At 44.5% G+C, this 21,614-nt stretch overlaps 1 protein-coding gene across 1 annotated transcript in view; it reads right to left on the reverse strand.

The window, feature by feature from the left end:
- Positions 1-21,614, reverse strand: part of CPPED1 (calcineurin like phosphoesterase domain containing 1) — a 154,883-nt gene that overhangs the window by 1,341 nt on the left and 131,928 nt on the right. The gene's annotated exons all lie outside the window — the stretch shown is intronic.

Below are 21,614 nucleotides of genomic sequence, written 5' to 3' on the forward strand. Positions count from 1 at the left end.
CCAGTAATTTCAACAAACTAGCTATTAGCAGGGGAGTTATGGGGGCCTGCCATTAGCTTTTTGCAGAGCAGTCCGCAGCGGAATCCCCTTCCAAAACCTATCTGTCACCCCCCCAACCTTTGAAATCTTAAAGTGCATGCATACGCTTTAATTTAGGTCATTCTCTTTCAACCTCTGTCCAAGTTGTGCTCCTTACTAAAATAACCTAAAAACACACTGCCTCTAGGTACTAAGCCACCTCATTTCCTCTCTTTTTCCTTTACATTGTAAGTGTGCAAGGGCATGTCTCTCTTAAACTTTGTGTCTTAGAATTTGCTATAGGTCTGTAATTACTATGTCTACCAACTCTGTATTACAGTATGAACTAATGCTGATATTTTATATATGCCGCTGTGTGTATTATTTTAGACCCCAGGTTTGTTTCTTACTCTGTACAGCACCCCAGAATATGTAGAAGAGTAAGGTCCGCACTTGTCCAGGTTTTCAAATCTTTATTCTAGGACATATCCATACAATAGAACACAGGAACGTGCATCAAATTGCTGACATGTTTCGAGCTATAAGCTCTTAATCATAGTTCATAGTTCGAAACATGTCAGCAATTTGATGCATGTTCCTGTGTTCTATTGTATGGCTATGTCCTAGAATAAAGATTTGAAAACTTGGACAAGTGCGGATCTTACTCTTCTACATTTTCCTGTGCTTTGCTGGCCTGGTCAGTGTTGCGGAGGTTTTGTGGGTGGTAGCGGTGTCCACACTTTCGTTACCACAGAATATGTTAACCCTTTATAAATCCATAACATCTTCCCAGAAGTAAAAAAAAACAGCCATGAGGGCCGCCCAAGGGTTCCAATTCTTCACCAATGCATTACAAACTAAATAGCAATTCCTGAGGTAAGCAATTCCTAATGCGGTTACTTCTCATACTAAACAACTTTTGTCACACATGTCAGATTGTAATTGGGGAACCAATCTAATTTGCATAGGCAAGAGCTGGGCGATCTGAGTTGGTGTGATCCCTCACAGCGACAGTGGGAATTCAATACTGTGTAGCTCATTTGTGCTGGCCGTTGGTTTTAAAAGGCTGTTTTAATTGGGTCGCCGGCGTAGCGTCGCATTCCAAATTTTGTATGCCACTAATAAACATGTATTTTTGTAAGCACATGCAGAGACATTAGTTAAGTGGTTTTTGATTAAATAACTTTTGTGCAGAAATGCCTGGCCCTGAAAGCGAGATCAGATATGCACCTTTCTCATGATAAATGTGTTAAGTATTCATGTTTTGGCATTGATTATATAATGTACTATTCTGTTCAATAGGGAGCAGTTTCCAGTGAATACTGCCAGCTATTCTCATTTCATCAGACACATTCATTTTATAGGGTCCACCTGGCTTAAAACACCCCCAATGCTGGAAAAAGAGAACCTGGTTAGGTCGAATCAGGCAAACATGGTGCAGGAAATTTTGGGGCAGCCAGAGGCTGTAATGTGAATTATGGGTATAACTGCGCTCAGTCAGCAATTTCAGAGCAGTTAAAAGTCCAAATTACTTCATGATGGGAGTAACCCTGCTACCATCAGCAGGAAAGCCCAGAGCAACCTACAGCTGAAAAAGTTTGGCCTATCACAGAAAGCAATGGTGCAGTTTTTCACTGCAATCATTGATTTCAATACTTCAAGAAGAAAAAAGAGAGCATGGATGTCTGGCACCGTAGCTTTAATAAAAGCAGCAAGTGTACAGTGAATGGTAATCACCAAAAATACACAATGGCATGTGTTCACGTGAAAGAATCAGGTACTTATCGTGCTCTGCTGAAGTGGGGAGGCAGCTGTGGGCACCAGAGGGTGCACGGCCTTACGACCATTTCGCAATGGGGTGAGCCTTGCTTCCTCGGAGGCTAACGTGCACGCCATTGTGAAATGGTCGTAAGGCCGTGCACCCTCTGGTGCCCACAGCTGCCTCCCCACTTCAGCAGAGCACGATAAGTACCTGATTCTTTCACGTGAACACATGCCATTGTGTATTTTTGGCGATTACCATTCACTGTACACTTGCTGCTTTTATTAAAGCTACGGTGCCAGACATCCATGCTCTCTTTTTTCTTCTTGAAGAATTGCAATGTACTGTTTACCCTTGTCTTGAGCACGTAGCTCCTGCTGAAGTTTTCCACCTGTTAACAGCCGTTTTTGACAGTACCCACAGCCCCTTCTGAGTGCCTGCCACCCCCTCTCTCTCAGGATGCAATCATTGATTTCACTGCCACATCATCAATAACTGTGTGGTTAGGCTCATACTCCGTGCATACGGGACAAGGTGAGACTGCAGCGCATCATCTGATCCGCAGAAATAATAATTGGCTGCAGTCTTCCTTCCCTGCAGGACTTCTGCACTAGCAGGTGCAAAAACAAAAGCAACCAAGATTGCCTCTAACCCTGCCCACTAGATCTTCCAATGTCTGCCTTCAGGAATGAGATACCAGTCAGTTGAAACAAAAACTTCCAGGTACAGAAACAGCTTCTTGCCTCAGGAGGTTGCTCTGCTTAAAGGGCAACTGAAGTGAGAGGTATATGGAGGCTGCCATATTTATTTCCTTTTACGCCATACCAGCTGCCTGGCACCCCTGCTGGTTTATTTGGCTACAGTAGTATGTGAATCTCACCAGCTAATCTTGTCAGATGTGACAATAATGTCAGAAACACCTGATCTGCTGCATGCTTCTTCAGGGTCGATGGCTAAAAGAATTAGAGGAAGAGGATCAGAAGGATAGCCAGACAACTGGTACTGCTTAAAATGAACTAAATATGGCAGCCTCCATATACCTCCCACTTCAGTTGTCCTTTAATGCAGAACCACACTAACATGCTGACATTTCTAGGAGTTAAAAACATTATTGCACAGAATAGGAAAACGAATGCTTCATCCCATGTTTCAATTATTAAATTCCTATACTACCCTTCATCTGTAATTATATATACTGTCTGTCCTTGTATAATATAGTTTGTGTCCATTAAAGCACTGTGTTACCGTGCAACGTGGGTGATGCTGGGTGCAGTGCAAGCTTAGGTCTATGGACTGTATGCTGCACTGTATGTCATCGCATTGGAAACGTGATGTAACTTTTGATCACTGTTACAAACCTATCTTTCTGGATGTGCAACGCAATGGATGCAGTGTGAAAGTAGCCTGATGCTAGGAACCCACTAGGAATCGCTGCAACACTTTGAATTGCCGCAGCGCTGTTTGCAGCGATTCCTAGGACATTTGCGATCCCAATTTTGCGCCGCTTGGAGGTGCTGTACAGTAAACTGCACAGCACATCCGATTTAAGATTATTAATATTTTTTTAAACTTTATTATACTTACCAGGCGTCCTTCTTCTGTTCGTAGCCCCGCCTCCTAAAGGAAGAGGTCATAGGTGCTTCTCGAGGACCAATCAGAGAAGCGTCTGTGACCTCTTTCTTTAGGAGGCAGGGCTCCAAACAGAAGAAGGAAATCTGGACACGGGGTGAGTATTTAAAGTTTTATTTTAAAGCGTGATCGCTCAGACACCCAAAGCGCTGCATAATTGCTTTGATATGCAATTTATGCAGCGCATATATACTTTGCATTGAGCGCAAATGTGCTCAATGTTGCAAGTCCTACAATTACCCTGAACTGCAATCGCACTAATGGCTCCAACCCACTTTCATTGGCAAAACATTTTGGGGAATTGTCGCCGATTGTCAGCGATCCCAAAACGCTGCCAAAATCGCCTTAGTGAATTGCAGCCCTCAGAGAGTAGATGATACACCTGATCTGCATACCTATTCTGCATCAGTGATTTATAAAATATCAGATGCAGCAGATCAGAACAGCAGCTAGGCATAGATGCAGATATAGGTGAGTTAAAATGAATTGGCAAATTCCTGAATGAGAAGAAAAAAACAGCCTGTTAATAACAAAAAAGACGACATGTACATGAATCTATTGTCGTTTTAAGAGATATCCAGGGCAACATCGCGTTCCATCATCTCTGACACTCAGGCTGTAGTACACAGTAATTTAAATAAGCTAAGAAAGTTTTAGATTTGTATATTTTCCTGTAACATCTATAGCTACATCAAAGCAAAATCCTTTGTGTAAAACAATAAGTAAAATATGGACTTGATGGGTTCAAAAGCAATTCCTCTGTCAGTTGAATGTGATACACCACTTTAATTTGCTGATCAAGTTTTCTTTATTCTGTACAAGCCATGAATATCTACCTAGGGTACCAGTTACATCTATAATTCAGTGCATTACACTTCAAAAGTCTTTTCCTGGCAGAAGCTGCAGCCTTCCAACAAAGTAATTGTTAAAAAGAAATAAAGTCTGAACAAAACTTTTTTGAAAAATGAATTTAGAGGAAAGGGGTGATAGCTGTGAAAACAGGGCCAGCTGGTGTGGGCATCATGCCAGCAACACTTACAGTGGCATAGTTACCCCTATGGAAACTCTAAACACAGTAAGGGTTCAGACACACTAAGGGCTTGATTCTCTAAACGGCGCTAACTGTTAGCACGGGCGTGCTAAACAGTTAGCACGCGAAGTGCCGCTCACAGACTTTTGCTCGCGCAAAGTCCCGCATCCTCCACATCCCTCTCACTTCAGTTGTCCTTTAATAGATCAAAATAGATTGTATTTTACAATATTCATTTGAAATTATTATTTCTCCATTGTAAAATATTTCCTCACCGGGATTTACTTTCTTAAATTTATCACAGGTGGCGACATCTTATCTTTACTGCAGGTAGGTGCATCACTGTGGAATGATGCACCTGGAATGGGAGGAGAAGGCTTCGTGACATCATAGCCTAGGCTAAGCATCACTGGAAGGGCGGGGCTACATACTAATACATAGTGGATATCTTGAATAATTTGGTTACTGTTATCCCTAAATGTAGCCCCACTTTACCAGATGGTCACTGCAAAAATCTGAATGCGACTCACATGCAGACAGTAAGCCTGGAAGCTGAACGTTTCTCCTCCCATCCCTTCCCTGATGTGTCACCCATCCTCTCTCAGGCAAGGTGGGGCCCAACTGAACTCCCTCCATGCTGTCAGATCAGATACGGATTATAACGGTGGTCTCCTGGCTTGATATGGTCAACAAGATGCTAATAATTCTTAGCATGCAAATTGTATGTAAATTATCTGCAGCTTGACATTGGGCCAACCAAAATAAACAGAAAGTGAATGTGACTTGCCTAATTCCAGGCTCCCATCAGAACAGCAGCCCAGAAAAACAAGGTACATTCGGGAATAGTAACATATAAGAGCTTTTCACGTGTAGCCAGTTCAATTCACTTCCAGCACACTAATGGGAAAATGCACACTGGTATTCAGTAGAAGTGTTTGACAAGCTGAATGTTGATAAAAAAAAACCCTTCTGCAGTTTTTTTAATCTAATGTGTTGGCAAGCGCTTGGGTACGGTGGGAATCTATGGGAACATCTGGTACTGGCAGGTGCTCACAGGGGAAAATGAAACATTCCTCTATGGCTGGAATACCTTTATCATTTGGCAAGCTGCAACAAATTGCTAGAAAAGCAATATAGAAAATGTCATATAATAAGCACTCATGCATGCCAAGAAAAGGTTGGTCACATTTTTATGGCACCTTCAATAAACAAGGAGAGAATATACATTTCTCTTGAAAATACATCATAGCTTAACAAGTTATGTTGTAAATTATTACTATTAAAATGACTTTTCAATCTGCAGCTGGCTAAAGCCCTTACCCAACCATAGCAGGTCGTTCAGAACATGCTTGCTTTCAGCATACACTGCTCTGTGAATGACACAACCCTTTGCAGAGCCTGTGCAATTCATCTTCAGACACACCTAGGTGCTAATAGAAAGTCCAGGTGCAACCAGCACACCTGGCTCAGATAAGGCATATTTGACTTACAAATAATTAGATTTCATTTATATCCTGTTAATAATGGCTACAATTTCCAATGCCTGTTAACCACTTCACCACTAAGAGTTTTTTTCCCTGAAAAAACAGAGCAATTTTAACATTTCTGTGCTGCTTCCATTCATTCCCCAATAACTTCATCACTACTTATCACACCTAAATGATCTATCTGATGAAGGCTTTTTATAAGTCGAAAGCTCACTGTTTATCCATTTCTAAGTTAGCCAATAAATGGTATCATCCTGATTCAAAACTTCTTGCTTTTACTCATGGCTAACACGGTACAACACTTTACTGCTTCTAAATAATCTATATATGATGTTTTTTTTGGGGGTGGTGGACAAACAAGCCTTTCTTTGGGTGTAACTTGTTGCTAAGAATTATTTTATTTTGTATGCATTTTCAAGGAAAAAAGAAGAAAAAAAATGAAAAACAAAAATCAATATTTCTCAGTTTTCAGCCATTAGTTTTTTATAAACCATGCTACTGTAGATAAAACCCCACATATTTTATTTGCCAATTTTTGTACTGGTTATTACAACATTTACATTATGTTCCTCGTACAACGTATAGCGACAATATTTTATTTAGAAATAACGTTGTATTGTTTACACTTTGTGCTTTTGTTTTTCTTTGTGTACTCCCCTCAATAGCTACACACCCTTATTTGCAAAAATAACAGTAATATACCCTAATGGCATACATAGTTAAAAAGCTAAGTTACTAGGGTAACAATGTATGTATTATCTTTTAAATTCCGTCACGTTGAATTTTTTTTATTGTTTATATGGAGGTGGGCTGGGGCGGGGGAGGAAAGCGGTAAATGAGCTTCTAATAGGTATAGGAGATGTATTTTTTTATGTTATTTTACTTTTTATCCACTAAATGTCCACACACAGTCTCCTGTATACTTAGAACGCTGAATAAAAGCATTCTGACACGAAGTGATAATTTGTCGTTGTACAATGAATAATCACTGTTACTGGCTGCAGCAGTGATCATTCATTTATCAGACACTTTGATTGGCTTTGGGAACATTCACCAATCTGTGCACTGCTGCGTAACGTTTCGGGCGGTCGCGTTGCTTGTAAATACATGACTCATATCTACTCCCCTGGGTGCTAGAGTGAAGCTCTTAGGGACGTAGATATATGTACCAGGGAGGGCAAGAGAATAAACATGAATAGAATGGTGGCGTAGTGGTTAGCGCTCTCGCCTTGCAGCGCTGGGTCCCTGGTTCGAATCCCAGCCAGGGCAACATCTGCAAAGAGTTTGTATGTTCTCTCCGTGACTGTGTGGGTTTCCTCCGGGCACTCCGGTTTCCTCCCACATTCCAAAAACATACGGATACGTTAATTGGCTTCCCCCTAAAAACAAAAATGGCCCTAGACTACAGTACTTACACTACATAATATAGACATATGGCAATGGTAGGGATTAGATTGTGAGCTCCTTTGAGGGACAGTTAGTGAGTGACAAGATATATATATATACACTGTACAGCGCTGCGTAATATGTCGGCGCTATATAAATACTAAATAATAATAATAATAGAATTATTTAGGAATCTGAATGAGCATTTGACATGAGTTATCCAGTGTTTATTCCAAGGGAAGGTAGGTAGAAAGGTGAAGCTAAAGCTATGTACATAAAAATCACTTGAAACAACCGACAAATGAACAATACATTGTTCAATTATTGTTGCAAAATTTTCATTGAATGAACTCAAAAGACAATGATAAACCATGATTATCGTACAGTAGACCGATCCATCCTAGCAGATGATAATCGGTTAGTCGGTAGAAAACACAGGTTCCCTCTAATGTTGCCAAGCAGCACAAGAATAAACTGGATTGTTTTATCTGTGTATTTATATAATGCTGATGCATTTGTGCAGGTTTTACAGAGTACATTACACAATTCATATCACAGGATATGCTACTTATAAAACCTTCAGGCTGTCAAAGTCTTTTTGTTTCACAATGCAATTAATGATACTGACCTTGGAAAAACATCAGTCATGTCTGGCATTTATTGTAACACTTTATTGTAGCACTGTACTGTTTACTGTAACACATTTTCAGTTCCCGACAGCTTCTCCTGTGCAGATAATCCTGCGCTAGCATATTATACAGATACACAATAATGCCTTATTATGCAATAACATTGCCATAAATGTTACTTATATAAATACCAAAAATAGTTATCAAAAAGGTACAACAATTTAAATCAGTAAAAACACAATGCTGTGAAAGTGCTTTACAAGGGACAAGAGGAAGTGGCTGGGTGGTGAGCAATATAACTTACAGAAGAAAAAAATAAAAGATCTGTGACAGTCATCTGTCCGACCCTATTGATTGATTGCGTCCGACCGTGTGTGACCGACTTTAATTGTCACTGTCTGCCACACAACTTAGTTAGTGACTACTGTAGACTACACTACTGTTAGTAGTACTACTATTTAAATAATAATAAAAAAAAAAAAAAAAAAAAAAAAAAAAACTTTCATTTTTTGTTGTCACTCAGCCACCAGACTCACCACCAGTCACCACCAACTCAGAGTCCTTATTAAAGTTTACACCCTTTCCTGGGGGGCGGAGTTAGCGCGCAATGCGGGAGGACGCAATCTAAGTGAGCTCCGTCACACTCCTATATAATCCTATATATCCTGTTCATAGCGAACTTACTGGCTCAATTTTGGTCTCTTTGCACTGCTGAACCCCTGGGGATCATAGCCATGTCCACTAAGTCGGACTCCGCCAAGGCAGCAGCTGAGAAATTAGCGCAATACCAGTGGACTTCCTCCTCCCAAGATGGCACCGGCGGGGAGTCCATACAGGCCGCGGAGGAAGATGGAGAGGCCTCTAACAGTGATAGCGAACCGCCAGTTCTGATTCCGGCATCTGAAGATACCGCAGAACTATCCTTAACCATAATTTATGAGAATCTTATGTCAGCTATTACGGAATCCAAAACTTGCCTTACCACTAAGATAGAGGAGATGAAGGCGGAAGTTGGCCTTCTGCATCAAGACCTCGGTAAGCTCCGAGAACGCACCACCGAACTGGAGAAGAGAGTCTCTGACCTGGAGGACTTGACAGCACCGCTCCCCAAGCAGAGCAAAGACCTCCAGACATCAGATACGGCTACTAAAGAAAAGATCGACGATATGGAGAATCGTCTCCGGCGCAATAACGTCCGCATAGTAGGCCTGTCAGAACGTGCGGAGGGAGACGCCCCAGAGGCCTTCATGGAGCGGTGGGTCAGATCCACGTTTGGGTCGGAGGGCCTATCATCGGCTTTTGTGGTGGAAAGAGCACATCGGATTCCTGGCCGGGCCCCAAAACCTGGAGCGCCCGCTCGTCCATTTATAGCTCGTCTTTTGAATTTCAGAGACCGGGATGCGATCCTGAGGATGGCCCGGCAGAAGGGTGACCTCCCTTTTGGGAATGTTAATCTACAGGTCTTTCTGGATTTTTCGCTAGCCCTGCAAAAAAGGAGAGCCACCTTCATTGAGGTAAAGAAGAAGTTGCGGGACAAACATGTACCCTACTCTATGTCCTATCCTGCCCGCCTGAGAGTCGTTCATGAGGGCAAGACGCTCTTTTTTGAGACACCTTCAGAAGCCATGGACTTTGCTACCAAGGTAATAACTGTTTAATAACTGTTTAATAACTGTTTAAAAAATTTGCAAAGGCAATGATGTAGTGCCAAATGAGATGGCGCAAGCTCCTTGGACAGGCTGTTACTACGAAGAGACTCCCTCTATTGCCCGGTTTCCTTCTTCTGGAACTTTCCTCTAACGGGCTGGAACTTCTCTTTATTCTATAGTTCTGACATGGATACAGCAGGCACTAGATTGCCCAGAAACAGGCAGATCTGCACTTTTCTAAAGTTCACTATCAGTCTGAGATACCAGGAGTGAGACGGTGAACTCAAGCCGCATTCACCCCCTTTAGAGGAGTAATCCTCACGAATCTGCACAATATATGTTTCATTTTTTCTGTTTATGATTAGCCCTGACCTCCCCAACTCCTTGGGTTGTGATATCAACCTTGTTATATGGCATATATCATTTATGTGATGCCTATCAATCTCTGCTATTCAATACTTTCCCGTTGATGCTGGGGAGGGAGGGGTGTGTGGTGGGGAAGGGATTCTGGATATGTTACGAGGGTATGATCGTGTAGTCCTAATGTACAGTAGAGTCTATCCTGTGGAGAGTAACATTGTGATGCTGGATAATGGCTAGGATTTTAAAATGTATATCATGGAATGTTAGAGGACTGGGGACTGTGATGAAACGTAATCCTGTATTTTCTTTCCTTAAAAAATATGACCCTGACATTTGTGTCCTCCAGGAAACTCACTTGACTGGAAGCACCTCCTCTAGACTCCGCAGACACTGGGTAGGGTGGGCTGCACACTCGGTTTACACATCCAACTCCAGAGGGGTGTCTATTTTGGTTCATAAGAGGGTGAGGTGGCACATGATAACATGCAAAGTAGATCCAAATGGCAAATATATTTATGTACAAGCCGAGGTAGATTCTCTCCCGATTAAGATTGTAGCTGTCTACCTGTCTCCACCAGCTGCCCTTTCAGTCCTGAAACCAATTATACCCTGGATTTTAAATGATAGGGTTACTCCCATAATATGCGTTGGGGACTTTAATCTAGTGATGGATGAGACTACTGACAGGTTCCCTGTTCCTGCAGGGGCAAAAGGACTAGGCCACACCTCTCTATCAGAATGGGCCTTCAATTTAGGTTGGTTCGATGCATGGAGAACCCTGAACCCAGAGACAGCTGCCTTTACTTGTTATACACTCGCCAGGAAGTCCCTCTCCAGAATCGATTTAGCTTTAGTAAATTACCTGGCCATTGCCAGGTTGGATCTTGCAGTACATTTAAACAGGGGAATCTCTGATCACTCTCCATTACTAATACACTTTCGCTTGGATACCAAACAGGTTAATAGCCCCTGGAAGTTCAACAGCTTCTGGTTTACTCTCTTTCCGTCCCCAGATAGAACCATAGAACAAATAACTACATATTTCCTGTGCAATAAGGACTCGGCCGCCCTGTTCAGTGTCAGTGAGGCATTTAAATGCCACATGAGGGGATGCTTGCACGCCACAGTGTCGTTTATTAAAAGGAGCTCTCTGGAAAAGGAGGAGCGCTTGTCTGAGGCTTGCTCGGATGCTGAGACCCTGTATATTGCCCAGCCATCTGATCAGAGCCGCAGACAATGGCTTCTAGCACAGAGGGAGCTAAATATTTTCCTGAACCATAAATCCAAGAGGAAATTGTTTTTTACTAGACAATCCTTCTTTGAGTGTGGAAACTACACTGGAAGACTATTGGCACAATTGGCTCATGGAGCCAGAGGATCCTCAGTGATCACAGGTTTAAGCAAACCAGATGGTTCTCTGGTTAGTGCTACTCCTGACATTCTAGAGAAGTTTGTCCTTTTCTATGACTCATTGTATACCTCAAGATTGGCATGCTCCGAACATGACATTGTGCGATATCTGTCAGACTGTACCTTCCCCACTTTATCCCCCGAACAGGTAAAATTGTTAGATGCCCCCATTACAATTGAGGAAGTGGAGATTGCTATATCCTCATTGCAACCTAATAAGGCCTCTGGCCCTGATGGAATCCCAGCTGATTTTTATAAAAAATATAGAGATTTGATAGCACAAGATTTCCTAGCTGTATTATTAAGTATAGATTCTCAATCCGGACTCCCTGACAGTTGGAACGACGCTACAATAGTTGTATTATTAAAAGAAGGGAAAAATCCTTCTTATAGACCGATATCTCTGTTAAACACTGATTATAAAATCTTCACCAAAATTATTTCCAACCGATTAGCTAAAGTAATTCTGGATATAATTCACCCCGACCAGACAGGGTTTATGCCCGGTAAGGGGACGTCTATTAATATAAGGAGGACTTTAATACACTCGCAGATATCGCACAATGTCTCTGGAGATAGGGCACTGGTGTCATTAGACACCATGAAAGCTTTTGATTCCATAGAGTGGCTTTTCCTTGATATCTGCTTGCAAAAATTTGGTTTTGGTCCTAGATTTCTGGGCTGGGTGAGGGCATTGTATCAGAGTCCAAGGACAAGAATATCTGTAAACGGACTTTTTCGGGGTCTTTTACCCTTCATGCCCACTATCACCTTTTTTGTTCGCTATTGCAATTGAAGCTCTAGCTATCAAATTTTGTACTGCTTCTAATATCCGTGGGCTTACCTGTGATTCGCATACTGACATCATTGGCTTATATGTGGATGATATCATTCTGTTCCTTGAAGACACGCATGCTTCACTTAAAAACTCAATGCAACTAATTAATCAGTTCGGGAAATTTTCAGGTCTACAGACGAACTGGGAACAATCATGCATCATGCCCTTGGACTCTGATGCTATCAGTCTGAATTCAGTCGAGTGCCCTCTTCAGATAGTTCAGAGGTTTAGGTACCTAGGCATCGTGGTAACCAGAGACCCAGCAGATTTTTTCAATGCTAATATTTCACCTCTTCTATCTGAACTAACAGCCAAGTGTAAAGCTTGGAGTTCTCTCCCCCTGGTAGTAGTGGGAAGGGTGAACTTAATTAAAATGATTTCTCTCCCTAAGATCCTATATGTGGTTCAGCACTCGGCAGTCCCCATCCCTAAGTCCTTCTTTTCTAAATTAAACAGTGTGGTTGCTTCCTTTCTGTGGGGCAACAAGAGAGCTAGGATTAAATTACAGACACTCACCAGACCATTGGATGAGGGTGGTTTAGCCCTCCCTGACTTCTTTTTATATTACTTGGCCGGCCAGCTACGCTATATTCAGGCGTGGATGCCCGGCCACAATGAATGGACTAGTGAGCTGCTGCTGGCCCAAAACCTTCGCGGCAAGAATTTATTTGCCTTTTTGGAAGCTGGTGCTGGGAACTCCTATACCTCTCTTTTGCCTCTACATAAGTTGGCACTACAGGTATGGTGCTGTGGAAAGAGAATTCATAAATACACTGAAATTCCTCTTGAAACCCCTTTATGGGAGAACTCTAACTTTCCACATTTGCTGACTGTCCCAGAGCCAATTTTCTGGATTAATAAAGGTTTAATAAATGTATCACAAGTAGCGGCCAATAATGGTCTGCCTCTCTTGGCCGAAGAGATTACAAGTCGGTTTCAGGTCCCTAGATCCTCTTACCTTAGGTCATTCCAGCTCTCACATTCCCTTAGGGCCCAATTTGGTAGATGTAGCCTCCCAATCTCTGATTATCCCTTAATTGGAATTTTAAAAACACAGGATGTCCAAGGATTAACATCATATTTGTATACTCACTTACTGAACGCCAAATTTGAAGGACTGGACATGAAGGGACCTGCCAAATGGGATACTCTGAATTTAGAAATACAGGAAGAAGACTGGGAAGATATTTTTCTCTCAGTTCGCTTAGCCTCCCCAGCTGCTCATAATCAATTAATCCAACTATATTGTTCATCAAGCATATTGGACACCTTTGGCTCTGAAATCTAAAAATCTTAGAGACGCAGCAGACTGTCCTAAATGCGGGAGCTCGGATGCAGACTTCCTTCACTTAATTTGGCAGTGTCCCAAAGTGTCCTCTTTTTGGGTACAGGTAACTCAATGTCTCACCAACATAGTAGGTACCCCTGTCCCCCTTGCTCCTTTATTATGCCTGTTTGGTGTAATGGATGAGGAAGACAATCAGCGATATAAACAAATCTTTCTGAGAGAGACACTCTTTCTAGCTCGGAAAACCATAATACTCAAATGGTTAGCTGCTGATTGCCCAAAGATTCAACACTTCGAAAAATTTAGTTAATGAAGTGGTTCAGTATGAGAAGATTCTTTTTACGCATAGAGGTGCACCCGCGAAATTTGGGAAAATTTGGGATATTTGGCTCGACTCCCAGGAAACATTGGACTCTCTATCAGAATGATCCTTATACACTTAGTTAAACAAGTGCTGTGTGACTTCATGACATACCCTCAAGTAGAAGTAGATTGTTATACAAGTGCTCTGTTAGCACTTGGGTTGTATAATTGACCCTGCTAAATTACCTGGCAACTTATGATGTTCTCCTGTGCAATATACCTTCATGACTACATGTAACCGTGATTCATATGACCTGTATGTTAATGTAAACTCGATTTGATACTCCTGATATGTTCCAGTCATGTTGGATTGTACTACTCTTTTATGTCAATAAAAAGGTTAATAAAAAAAAAAAAAAAAAAGTTTACACCCTTTCCCGCCCTTTTCTACGCATATTTTTTTTTAAATTGTATTTCTATAATTGTACAATGGCTGGCAGAGGGCGAGGCACCACCAGGAGAGGCAGCACCATTGCAGCACCCACTGCCAGCAGCAGCAGGTCTGTGACTGGTCCGCCGCCAGCCACTGACCGCAGAGTTATGGAGGAGGGAGCAGAGGCGCAACAGCAGTGTGTTGCGCCCATCTTTGAGACGGGTCGTCGCCCCCGGCCCATTGCGGAGAGTCAGGTGCAGGCTGTGGTGGAAATGATGGCAAGCAGCGAGACCTCCAGCACCAGCGAGACCAGTGCCACCACCACCAGCACTCCGCTCCGCAGCAGGCCTCCACCACCGCTTGAGGACATGACGACCCCAGCGACCAGCCTGCCCTCACTGAGCTCTTTCTTCACCCCAGGGACTGCGAGCATTTACAGGGATGTTGTGGAGCAGTTTGAGGCGGAGATGACAGGGAAATGCAAGGAGGAGGCGGAGTTTGAGGTGGAGCAGTATGTTCTTGCACTGAGGAGGAGGGACATGATGCAGGGGAGGAGTTGGTTGAGGCGGGCTCACAGACAGGAGATGTTTGGGGATGATGATGAGGACGTGCTGGATCCTCCCTATGTTCCACCACTACCACCAGCACAGTTGCTTGAAGGCAGCTCGTCGTCGGAGGAGGCGTCTCTGGTGCAGAGGCGCGGCAGCAGCAAGGCGACCAGCATAGGGCATGGAAGGCAGGAGCCACAGCCTGCTGCTTCAGCCACTACCACCACCCGCATCAAACCTCCTCCAAGCAAACGGAAAAGGGCTAATTGAAGTCCCCAGTCTGGCGGTTCTTCAGAAAGTGCAACGTGGACAAGGCCCGTGCAATTTGCAACAGTTGCGGTGTCAGTCTCAGCAGAGGTCGCGATGTCAACAAGTTGAGTACCTCGTGCATACAGACCCACTTAGAGAGCAAACATTTTGATGAGTACAGTGAGTTTCTGAAGGTGGTCAGAGGCAGACAGCCACTGCACAGACTTCAGCAGCATCCCACCCTAGTGCCCATACAGCAGCAGAAGCAGGAGCACAGCAGCACATCACTGTTCCCCCCCCCCCTCCCCGGGCCTCATCAGCTCCCTCCACAGTGACCTCCTTATCCTGCCAGACCCTTCTCAGCGAGTCTTTTCCCGGTGTGACCAAGGTGCTGCCTCCCACCAACAGGAGCATCCGGGTGCTGAATGGGTTGCTTGCCCGGGCCATGTGCTCCCAGCTCCTGCCATATTCCTTTGTGCAGGAGGTGAGTGACATGAGAGCGCTGCTGCAGTTTGGGATCCCGGAGTGGCAAGTCCTCACCCGCCACTATTTCTCCCACATGGCGATCCCAGCACTGCACCGCTTTGCCATGGCGAACGTGGGCCGCGCACTCGATCACGCCGTGAGTGCGCGGATCCACGTCACCATGGATGGATTCGTGGAGCAGCCGTTTCGGGACAGACCGCTACCTGTCCTTCACGGCCCACTGGGTCAGCCTGGTGGAATGCCCGAGCGAGGAAGCAGCAGGTCCATCCTCGGGCGCATCAGCGACAGCAGCAGCACCAGTTGTCCACTATGTGGTGCCACCACACGGGGTCAGGGGAGAAGCAGCAGCTCCTGCCGCTAAGCGACCCCACCTCAACAGCAACGTCAAGGCCCACCATTGCCAAGCACTGCTGGAGATGGTCAGCCTGGGGAAGAACAGCTTGACGACAGCCAATGTGCTCTGCTACCTAAGGGAGCAGGAGAAGACGTGGCTGACTCCCAGAGGCCTCCGAGTCAGATTGGTGGTGTCCGACAATGCCGCCAACCCGCTGGCTGCCATCAGCAGGGGAGACTTGACCCACGTCCCCTGCTTGGCTCACGTCCTCAACCTGGTGATGCAAAAGTTCATGCGCACCTACCAGGGGATGGAGGAGCTGTTGAAAGCAGCATGGATAATTGTGCACATTTTCTGCCGCTCAGCTGCTGCCGCAGCAAAACTGGCAGACATACAGCAGCGCGAGGGCCTGCCACGACACCGCCTCGTTATCGATGTGTCTACTTGCTGGAACTTCACCCTGGCGATGTTGGAGAGGCGTGTTGAGCAGAGGAGGGCTGTCAACTGCTACATCGTTGATGGGGCTCTCGCCGGCACGACCAAACTCCAGATCCTCACCAACGCACAGTGGGGGCAGATGCAGCAGGTCTGCTTGGTGTTGGCTCCCTTCCTGCAGGGAACCAACCTGGTTAGAGAACAACTGGCATCCCTCTGCCAGTGGGTGCCCTTTGTTTGTCTGCTGGACAGGGCACTTGGCGATTTGGTGGATTTGGGAGAGGAGGCCCTGAACCAGCTGGAACAGCAGCCGCCTGCGCAGTCCACTGCTGCACAGGTATTTGAGTCCCTGGAGGAGGATGAGGAGGAGTTGGAGGTGCTGACGTTGCTGCTGAGGGGGAACAGCGGAGCGCAGCAGCAGTGGTGCGAGGGTGGAGAGAGGAGGAAGAGGCTCAGGGGCCAGAAGAGGAGGAGGAGGACGCTGACCCTGATGTCTCTGTTGGAAGGACCACCCTGTTCACCATGGCAGCACACATGCTGCGCTGCCTGCGCACAGACCCCAGGGTCAAGCAGATGCAAGCGAGGGAGGACGCCTGCATCAGCATGATTCTGGACCCACGGCTGAGGGGGAAGTGGGCTCAGTTTCTGCCTGCTAGAGGACGTGAGCAGCGAACAAGGGAGTTGCAGGAGATCCTTGTTCGGCGATTGGAGGAAGCCTTCCCCCAGCCTTCCACCCCCTCTGTCCCTGTCCAGCCAGCACAGCGGTCAGTGCCTGCGGCCAGCTGCAGCGTGAGGCGCCCAGGAGACCTGCTGTCATTGACGAAGGCGCTGTACATGACGGTACAGCAGCCGAGAGAGGAGGAGCGTGCAGCACCAACCTCCTCTCAAAGTCACAGCCAGCGCATGACCCGGATGGTGGCCAACTACATGGGGTCCTTCAGTGGGCTTGACACCGGCAGCGAAGTGGACCCCATGGAGTACTGGGTGGAGCGCTTGCACATCTGGAGTGAGCTGGCGCAGTACGCCCTGGAAGTATTGTCTTGCCCCCCTTCCAGCGTGCAGTCCGAGAGGTGCTTCAGTGCAGCCGGTGGCCTGGTCACCGAGAAGCGCTCTCATCTGTCCACAGAGGGCGTGGACAGATGAGAGCGCTTGACATTCCTTAAGATCAACCAGGCCTGGATTAAAGGCACGTTCCAGGCATCTGTTGCCGGCGAGAGGAGGACATGAGATGCCTGGGAATTATTCTTTGACATCAACCTTCAGTCTCTGGGTCCTGATAATTTTGCTTTAGTTTCTGTGGTACTAACACTAGGTACCATGGCCCGTGACATGCCTGCTGCTGCCACACGTCACTCCTCCTCCTGCTGCTGCATTTATTTATTTATTGTATTTATAAAGCCAACATATTACGCAGCGCCGATTTTCATCCTCCTGTTGTCTGTGTTCCCACCGCTAGGGTCCACAGAATTATGCGCTGCTGCCATGCGCCACTAGCTATTACGCCACTACAATAGCTATATACTGTTGTAAAAAAAATAAAAAAAATTCTGAGGTGTCTGGGTTGCAAACTGTGCTGTCCCAGTTGCACATTGGACACAATGTGGGCTTCACGACTGCTGTCCGGAACCTCCTGATGTTGGTGTATATTTACAGCCGTGGTACCAACACTAGGTACCATAGCCCCATTACATTGCCTGCTGCCAAACGTCACTCCTCCTCCTCCTGCTGCTGTATTAAACCTCCTGCTGTTTGTGTTCCCACCGCTAGGGTCCATAGAATACATTGCCTGCTGCAAAACCTCACTCCTCCTCCTCCCGCTGTATTTATCCTCCTGCTGTCTGTGTTTGCACCGCCAGGGTCCACAGAATTATGCGCTGCTGCCACGCGCCACTAGCTATTACGCCACAAATTCAGCTATGCTGGTGTTGAAGAAAAAATTTACAACAGTAGAGTTCTGTAAGGGGAAAAAACATTAAGTTGGGTTCAAGAGGAAGAATATGAACACAAAAAAAAAAAAAAAAAAAAAAAAGATGGTGGTGGTGAAGAAGAAGAAGAATAACCAGTGAAGAAGAAGAATCAGGTGAAGAAGAAGAAGAAGAAGAATCAGGTGAAGAAGAAGTAGAAGAAGAACTAGGTGAGGAAGAAGAACAAGGTGAAGAAGAAGAACCAGGTGAAAAAGAAGAAGAACCAGGTGAAAAAGAAGAAGAACAAGGTGAAAAAGAAGAACCAGGTGAAGAAGAAGAAGAACCAGGTGAAGAAGAAGAAGAACCAGGTGAAGAAGAAGAACCAGGTGAAGAAGAAGAACCAGGTGAAGAAGAACTAGATGATGGAAGAAGAAGAACCAGATGATGGAAGAAGAAGAACCAGATGATGAAGAAGAAGAACCAGATGATGAAGAAGAAGAACCAGATGATGATGAAGAAGAAGACGAAGAAGAACCAGGTGAAGAAGAGGAAAAACCAGTTGAAGATGAACCAGAAGAAGAAGAACCAGGTGAAGAAGAAGAGGAACTTGAAGAACCAGATGCCAGTGAAGAAGAAGATGATGAAGATGATAGTAATGATTGATGACGAGAAAGAAGATGGTAAAACAGAAAAAGAAGACGGTGAAGAAAAAGATGGAGAGAACAAAAACAAGAAGGTGAAGACGAATAAAAAAGAAATGCAGAAAAAAAAAGTTTTCCATCAATTTTTTTTTATTACACCTATTTAAATGTGATTTCCTTTAAAAAAAAAAAAAAAAAAAGCCACCCAAATTAACAAACACAATTTTTTTTGCGAATTTAGTTACCGATCACAAAACGAATTCGAATCGAATTCGGTGATCGCGATCGAATACGAATACGAATTTGCCCCGGACCCGAATTCGAATGTACTCGAATCGAATTTGGGTACATTCGAGCAACCCTGATTCTAACATCCTGCAAGGACATTCAAGCAGAAACTCTCCAAAAACTAACAAGTTCAATGGATGCAAGAATTGTAAAGCCCCTATCAAATAAGGGGTCCTATGTTCATATGTAACTTGACCTGTTAAGATGTTTTTAATTGAAATAGCTTTTGATTTGAGTATCAGTATGAATGATGAAAATTGAACAATTTACCATTTTCAGTTCTTAACAACCTATAAAATGTTTTTAAACTCTGTGGGGCGTAATAATTTGGTACAGTGCATTTTAAGTTTTTTACTTTTCATACCATTATTACTAGGCGGTTTGTTCAGTAACCTTTCAAATTATACTCTGATGGTTGATTACTCAAAAATTATGCGGACTGCCACTGGCATCAACTATTTAGGGAAATCATATATACAGTAATATATATATATATATATATATATATATATACATATTTGCATAATAATCTGGAACGCGGTGTATACACGTGCTTTAACTTTCACAATTTTTATGATAGTGGTCTTTAAAGGACTTACGAGGCGAAATTAGTAAAAAAAGTAAATTACCTGCCTCATCTTTTAACCACTTCGCCGCCCGGGTACAGTATATCTACGTTCCTTTGGACTTCAGTTCCCCGCCCGGAGCGTAGATCTACGCACCCCCCACCGCTGCCGCCGATGTCCGCGCTCCCGCTAGCACGTGCACTCTCTCCCGCGATCGTGCACGCCGCTGCCCGCTCGCCCGGAGATCAATGAACGGGAAAATCCATTCCCGTTCGTTGATCTCTGCCCCCGCAATGATCGGCATGCTTCTACGAGAAGCAGCGCGATCATTGTGAGAAAACTCAGTTTCCCAGCCTCCCTTCCTGCAAGCGTCCTTCTGACGCTTGCAGGACGCCTAAAAAAAAAATGTGGCCATCTTGTGGCCAAAAAGTAATACTACACCCAAACATTTTTTTCATATACAAATACATTATTTTCACTATTCATTTTAACTAATTAACTCCCACACTCCCCAATTGTTACCAATATTTTTTTTTGAAATATTAAAATTAAAAAAAATTACAATAAAAAAAATCTTAAATAGTTACCTTAGGGACTGAAATCTTTAAATATTTATATCAAGAGGGTATAACACTGTTACTTTATAAACTATGGGCTTGTAATTAGGGATAGACACAAAACTGAAAAAAATGCACCTTTATTTGCAAATAAAATATTGGCGCCAAACATTGTGATAGGGACATAATTTAAACGGTGTAATAACTGGGACAAATGGGCATATAAGTTACATGGATTTTAATTATAGAAGCATGCATTATTTAAAAAATATAATGGCAGAAAACTGAAAAATAATGTTTTTTTTTCCAAATGTTTTCCTATTTTCCCATTAAAACACATTTCGAATAAAATAATTCTTGGCATAGTGTCCCACCTAAAGAAAGCCTAATTGGTGGTGAAAAAAACAAGATATAGTTCATTTTATTGTGATAAGTAATGATAAAGTTATAGGCGAATGAATGTAAGGAGCGCTGAAAGGAGAAAATTGCGCGGATGCTAAAGGGGTAAAACCCCTCAGTTGTGAAGTGGTTAAGGCACGGAGGACGCCGTCCGCGCCCTGCCTCTCGCTCTCCTGCCTCTCGCAACATGGCCACTTCCTCTGGCCGCGGCTGCGCAGTCCACCTGGCCGCGAGTGCGGCTGCGCAGCTCTAGGGCCAACCCCCCAGAGGAAGCGGCCATGTTGCGAGAGGCAGGAGAGCCCGACCCGGGCCGTGGGGTCGGCAGCCGGCCTGGGGGGCTAATGAGCGGGGGGACCCGGCGGATCGGCACAGAGGGCGCGGACGGCGTCCTCCGTGCCATAAAAGATGAGGCAGGTAATTTACCTTTTTTTTACCAATTTCGCCTCGTAAGTCCTTTAAAGTACTCCTGAACTTTAAGTTTTAGACCTGTAAAAAAAAGCACCACTGTACACCTTGCCTAATCCTGGATCCGATCATTGCCTTTTGTGCCTTGTCAGCTCTCCCATTCTGCCGGCATCTTCACTGCACTGACCTGGAAGTAACCTGAAAGTACTTCCGGGTCAGCATCATTACAGTGAAGATGGCGGCAAATACAAGGGACACAGCGGCAGAACGGGAGAGCTGACAAGGCACAAAAGGCAGCAGTCAGATCTAGGAGTAGATAAGTTGTGTGGTGCTTTTTTTTTTGGTCCTTAAAGGCCAAAACAAGGTAGCATAATTTGGGGGGGGGGGGGGGGGAAATAACTGCCGTATCCTATCTAATCCAGTCGAAAATTTTGGCTGACTGGTACAGTGACCCATGGGGGCACAGAACATTGAGAGTGGTTCTGGACATATGTCGCAGCACCACTTACACAGCAGAAAGTTTATTAATTAAATCCCCTCTCAGTTCAGGGATACTTAAAAGAAAACCTGAGATGAA

This window comes from Hyperolius riggenbachi, chromosome 7 (genome assembly GCF_040937935.1).
Source record: "Hyperolius riggenbachi isolate aHypRig1 chromosome 7, aHypRig1.pri, whole genome shotgun sequence".
NCBI classification, from domain to species: domain Eukaryota; kingdom Metazoa; phylum Chordata; class Amphibia; order Anura; family Hyperoliidae; genus Hyperolius; species Hyperolius riggenbachi.